This window comes from Heptranchias perlo, unplaced genomic scaffold (assembly GCF_035084215.1).
Source record: "Heptranchias perlo isolate sHepPer1 unplaced genomic scaffold, sHepPer1.hap1 HAP1_SCAFFOLD_47, whole genome shotgun sequence".
NCBI classification, from domain to species: domain Eukaryota; kingdom Metazoa; phylum Chordata; class Chondrichthyes; order Hexanchiformes; family Hexanchidae; genus Heptranchias; species Heptranchias perlo.
The window spans coordinates 3,489,729-3,496,210 of record NW_027139484.1 but is presented as its reverse complement, the minus strand read 5'-3'; the positions used below and the strand labels follow the sequence as shown (position 1 = coordinate 3,496,210).

General features: G+C 44.8%; 3 non-coding genes across 3 annotated transcripts; 1 reads left to right on the top strand and 2 right to left on the bottom strand.

Annotated features, from left to right (window-relative positions):
* The first annotated feature begins 1,964 nt into the window (after positions 1-1,964).
* Positions 1,965-2,047, top strand: trnal-cag (transfer RNA leucine (anticodon CAG)). The gene has a single exon. It is a non-coding gene; the product is annotated as a tRNA-Leu (tRNA).
* Positions 2,048-4,455: 2,408 nt separating this feature from the next.
* trnav-uac (transfer RNA valine (anticodon UAC)) lies at positions 4,456-4,528 on the bottom strand. The gene has a single exon. It is a non-coding gene; the product is annotated as a tRNA-Val (tRNA).
* Positions 4,529-4,969: 441 nt separating this feature from the next.
* On the bottom strand, positions 4,970-5,043 carry trnan-guu (transfer RNA asparagine (anticodon GUU)). The gene has a single exon. It is a non-coding gene; the product is annotated as a tRNA-Asn (tRNA).
* Between the last annotated feature and the right edge of the window lie 1,439 nt (positions 5,044-6,482).

Below are 6,482 nucleotides of genomic sequence, written 5' to 3'. Positions count from 1 at the left end.
TTTAATAGTACTCCAAAAAGCACACAAATAATCTGATTAAAACCTCGAGCATCAAATCCGAAAGTACGTCCATATTTACTATTTAAACATTGAGATATTAAAGCTACAATATTGAACGCTATAATATAATCTGAGAGAATAATTATGTACAGATACAGAATGAATCTCACATTCAGAGACAGTAGCAGAGACACACAGACACAGAATGAATCCAACTCTCACAGATGCAGAAGGAATCCCAAACTCATATACAGTACTAGAGACTGACAGACACAGAGTAAATCCCACACTCTTATCAAGTACCAGAGACTGACAGGTACAGTATGAATCCCACACTAACATGCAGTATGAGTAACTGCAAATAGGATGAATTCAACTCCCACATACAGTACTGGAGACTGTATATACAGAATGAGTCCCACACTCTCATGGAGTACCAGAGACTGACAGATACCGAAAGAATCCCACACTAACACACAGTATGAGAGACTGAATATAAAGAATGAATCACAAACTCTCACACACACTGCTGACAAGATACAGAATAAATTCCAAACTCACACACAGTATCAGAGAGTGACAGGTACAGAACGAATCTCACAATCACACACAGTACCAGAGACTGACAGATACAGAATGAATCCCACACTCACAAACAGTACCGGAGACTGACAGATACAGAATGAATCCCCCACTCACACACAGCACCAGAGACTGACAGATACAGAATGAATCCCACAATCACACGCAGTACCAGAGACTGACAGATACAGAATGAATCCCACACTCACACACAGTACCAGAGACTGACAGATACAGAATGAATCCCACACTCACACACAGTACCAGAGACTGACAGATACAGAATGAATCCCACACTCACACACAGTACCAGAGACTGACAGATACAGAATGAATCCCACACTCACACACAGTACCAGAGACTGTCGCAGCATGAAATGGTCCTTATCAAAGTCACAATTGATACCCAATGTGACTACCACCATGAAAAACCATCCCTCCTCATCCTTCCCAAATACAATATCTCAACGTGCTGTTATGCTGTTAGTCTAGTTTCCTCTCTCTGCTCTTATTTGGAATGTGTTCCTATTCCATCTGACAACACTTGGTATCATCGTATTATGTTCGTCCACAAGAGGAGATCATTCGGCCCATCGTGCCTGTGCCGGGTCAAACACACGTATTCGTTCGAAATTCGTTCAGAGATAGATTGAGTGCTTTGTTATCAGAAAATTGCCTGAACCCCCACAGTCTACAGCTTTCCACCTCGCTATCAACCACACGGCCTATTTTTGTGTCACCTGCAAATGTCTTTATCTTGCCTCCGACGTTTAAGTCCAAATTGTTAATGTATACCACAAATATCAAAGGACCAAGTACCGAGCCCTGCTGCACCTCACTGGAAACAGCCTTCCAGCCGCAAAAACACTCGTCGACCATTAACTTCCTGCCACTGAGCCAATTTTGGATCCAACAAGCCGCATTCCCTTGTATACCATGGGCCTTTACTTTTTTGACCAATCTGCCATGTGGGAACTTTTCAAAAGGCTTGCTAAAGTCCACGGAGACGACATCAATTGCGCTACCCTCATTGATCCTGCTTGTCAACTCCTCGAAAAATTCAATCAGGCTCGTCAGACACGACCTCCCCTTGACAAATCCATGTTGACTGCCCTTGATTAATCCGTGACTTTCGAAGTGACAGTTCATCCGATCCCTCAGAATTGATTGCAATAATTCGAAATGGAGTCTTTCTCCTGCTTGCTGTAATGACAGATCAGGCGGTGAACAACACTCAGGCCCGGCTCGCTCAGTCGGACAGAGCAGGAAGCTCTTAATCGTGGGTTCGAGCCCCACGTTCGGCGAGTGCCATTTTAAACTTTTGTGATGCTTTCACTGGCCAACAGTGCAGAAATGATGCAGAATGAAACATGAAATCGGTCGTCAGGATGGTCGAGCGGTCTAAGGCGCTGCGTTCAGGTCGCAGTCTCTTCTGGAGGAGTGGGTTCGAATCCCACTTCTGACATTTGTTATCTTTACTGTTACGTGGAAATATTTTATTTGTGGATTGGGCTGCAGCTGATTTTACTGCCAAGTCGATTTGCTCCTCCCACAAAAGCAACTGGCTTTGTCATGGATATGTGACTTGAGAAGTTTCGAACGGTGAAATGGTTGACATATTAATGACCTCGACAAAGAAATAGAACAGCAGTGGGAAACATTTAAAACGGTGATCAATGGAGTCCAGGAGAAATATATCCCACTAAAAAGTAAGAACAAACTAGCCAGAAATGACACACCAGGGATGAATAAAGAAATAAGGGCAAAATTGAAACGAAAGAAAAAGGCCCACACTGGACAATAAAGGAGAGGGGGAATGTGAAAAGACTGGGAAAGAAGTCTAAAGAACTATTAGAAAGGCAAAAAGGAATATCAAAAAACGCAAAGTATTCTGGACACATCAACAGCCAAAGAAAGTTTAGGATAGGAATAGGGTCACTAAGGGATACACACGACAAACTCACAGGCAATGACAGCGAAATGGCAGAAATATTAAATAATCACTTTTCTTCAGTATTTACCAGGGAGACTAGCATTGAGTGCATGACAGTGGAAGAAGAGATCAAAAAAATATAAAGACATTTAAGATCGAAAGGGGGGGAGATAATTGATAATCTCATCAAACTGAGAGGGGAAATTTCCTGTTAGGTGCCTAACCAGAGTTTCAAACCGCTCAGCCACAGTAATTTCCGTATTACTGTTCAGGAGCTCATTTCACAGGGACACGATTACTGTGCACCATTTAGGGAGGCTCAGTGAAAGGCGGAAATTGATCTATTAATGGAATCATGGAATAGGACAGCGCCATTCGAATGCCATTCGTCCCATCGTGCCTGTGCCAGCTCTCTGAAAGAGCTGTCCAGTTAGTCCCACTCGCCTGCTGTTTCCCCATAGCCCTGAAAATGTTTCCATTCAAGCGTTTATCCAATTCCCTTTTGAAAACTGTGAGTTAAAAAAACAATATTGAAAGGGGTGCTGGGGCCTCTGCAGCGTCAATGTAGAGTGTGCGATGATTGAAGTTATCAAGATGTTTCTTTACACATGGTATGTTGTGCAATCATCCTGAAATATCTTCAATATCCAACACAAATTGAATTGCAAACCTGACGGACCAACACTGGAAAACAAGTCACGAGTGAACGCAAATCATCTGGGACCCGTTTCAGCCTCACGGCACTTTAAGTAAAGTGAAATAACTTTGCATTGAAAAGATTTGGAACTTGCATCTGTGCCTTTATCTGTTCCATTTCTTAAAGTTGCTGGTGTCTGATGATGTACACGCCTCTGCTCCCTCTATTGAACAAGAAAGGAGGTGTTTGACGATGACGGGACCTGTTGGTTATGAGCTCATCCTTTACATTGAGTGGGTTCACGTCTTTTGAACGGCGTCAACTTTAGCCCAGCGGTGAACTTCACAACAAACAAGTTCATCACCGTCTCACCGCGGGCGCTGACTGACATGTTTATTGTTATTTATTTCAGACCTAAATAAATAGTAACCGTGATTTGAAATTTGCACTAAGTGATTTTTAGGTAGTCGCCTTTAAATGTTTCACAGGCGACTCCTAATTTATGATCGTCCGCCATTTCTCCAGCCGTTTTGAAAACAAAACATGTCTCTGCTTTTCGCGTCTTTTTTCGAAAGGGAAAAACATATATTTCCCGTGACCTCTGAAGGATGTACAAGTACATTTCAGAAAGCTGAAGCAAGTTCACCGAGCTTAAATCGTCTGACCACGTTAAAGGCGCTATATATATATGTAATATATGCAAGTCGTTGCTGTCTGTTTCTGTGGTTGTCTTTTTTCTATGTGTGTCCATCTGCAGGTCAATTTTGAATCAATACCAGTGTTCGGGTCAGTTTGTTGCATGAAATAAATGAGAGTATCAGGCGCTCCCCTCCCTGCCACTGGGTCGGTACTGAGTCAGGGTTCAGACCAAACTTCTGGGTTTTTTTTGAAAAAGCAATTAAAACCTTCATTCGGGAATGATCCAGTCTCATGTGAGCGGTGAAAGAAACACTGACCCCGATGTGATGTGAACACGCAGCCTTTTGATCTGGAGTCAGACCTTTGCACCACGCGCTCTGAAGACAGGATCCTGGATGTTATCATTTATATGAATGTTTCTCATACACCGTTTCATTTATCCCACCTTGGTTGAATCGATGGGGCTGATCAAATCTCCGCCAGATCCCACCGGGAATGAGACAGTATTGGAAGCAGCCTTCACCCCCACGATCACGTTGGCTTTCATCGCCTGCTCTCAGCGGACTGCATGAACAGGGCTGGGAGATATGAACTTTGTTCATATTATTCAGCAATGTGAATCGTTAAATATTTACTAATTTTTAATGGGAACAAGGTTTTAAAATGTTTCCGCCTGGTTTCGAACCGGGGACTTTTCGCGTGTAAGGCGAACGTGATAACCACTACACTACGGAAACCTGATACTGCAAACTCCGTGTTAGGGATATAACCCCTCAGCCAAACTAATTTCCGTATTACTGTCCAGGAGCTCATTTCACAGGGATACATTTACTGCGCTGTATTTCGGAAGGCTGCAGAGAAGGATCGGTGGCGCTGGTCAGGCAGGGAATCCCAGAGCATCGCGCCCACACAAACATTTCACTGTTTTGTTTTCATGTGCCTGATATCCGACCGCAGTGTAAATTATGGCGAATCAGGCATGCTCAGATCACATTGTTCACAGAATGCTTTCTTGCAGCCAAATCACACATTAGAAAACGTGAAATGAGATGAAGAGATCGGAGCCATTTAAAGTGCTCCCATTTACTGCAGATCAGGAATGAAAACCTGGCACCGGCTTCAGGTCGATCAGAATGAGGCAATGAATCCGAAAGTGGGAAGAAAAAAAGCGCAATTTTCGTCCCTGGGTGGGCTCGAACCACCAACCTTTCGGTTAACAGCCGAACGCGCTAACCAATTGCGCCACAGAAACCGCCCGGTGCTTGTGCTTGCTAGATACACTAAAGCAGCGTGTCACCTTCCCAAAGTTACATGTTGCAGGCACAGAAATGCAATTGTCCACTATCAGTCTTACTTTTCCAGAAATAAAGGATGGGACATTGTTTATGGAAACGGTCTGGTCTCGCTCACAGCATCGATATCACCGCGAACCAGCTCTCCTGCAACCGGCGCCCCCACCGGTGCTTTGTCTGTTATTGAGTCGGACTATGGGAGAACCTTCGCCACACGGACTCCAGCGATTCGAGAAGGCGGCTCACCACCACCTTCTCAAGGGCAATCAGGGATGGGCAATAAATGCCGGCCTCGCCAGTGACGCCCACAACCCATGAACGAATGAAGAAAAAGTATTCTGAGCGTCCTGACGCTGATATCAGGTTTTGATGCCTGATCTGCAGTAACTGGGAGCGCTTTAAATGGCTCCGACCTCTTAATTTCACCCACAACATCAGAGTAACTGTTCCAGGGGGACATGCCGACTCAACTGCGTCTTGGCCGCCTCTCTGCTCAGTCCTTTATTCGCCTCCAATTCCGTTTCCCAAAGCGTATCTACAGATACACAAAGCTCTTTGTCATTTCGGTTCCTTTCGATTTGTCCAGCTCCCGATTGGCAATAATTTGGAAACCTGGTTGCAGCCCTCCGCCTTCCATCGTGTCCAGGGATGGGTTATGTGGAGAGACTGGAGAAGCTGGGATTGTTCTCCGTCGAGCAAAAAAAAAGGTTAAGGGGAGATTTAATAGAGGTGTTCAAAATTATGAGGGGATTTTGATAGAATGGATGGGGAGAAGCTATTTCCATTGGCAGGAGGGTCGATAACCATAGGACACAACCTGCATTTATATAGCACCTTTAATGCAGTAAAACCTCACAAAGTGCTTCACAGGAAGAGTTTTTGAACAAAACTTGACACTAAGCCACATAAGGAGATATTGGGACAGGTGACCAAAAGCTTCGTCGAAGAGTTAGGTTTTAAGGTATGTGTTAAAGGAGAGAGAGGCGGAGAGGTTTAAGGATGGAATTCCAGAGCTTAGGGCCTAGGCAGCTGAAGGCACGGCCGCCAATGGTGGAGCGATTAAAATCGGGGATGCGCAAGAGGCAAGAATTGGAGGAGCACAGAGATTTTTTTTATTCGTTCATGGGATGTGGGCGTCGCTGGCGAGGCCGGCATTTATTGCCCATCCCTAATTGCCCTTGAGAAGGTGGTGGTGAGCCGCCTTCTTGAAACGCTGCAGTCCGTGTGGTGAAGGTTCTCCCACAGTGCCGTTAGGAAGGGAGTTCCAGGATTTTGACCCAGCGACGATGAAGGAACGGCAATATATTTCCAAGTCTGGATGGTGTGTGACTTGGAGTGGAACGTGGAGGTGGTGTTGTTCCCATGTGCCTGCTGCCCTTGTCCTTCTAGGTGGTAGAGG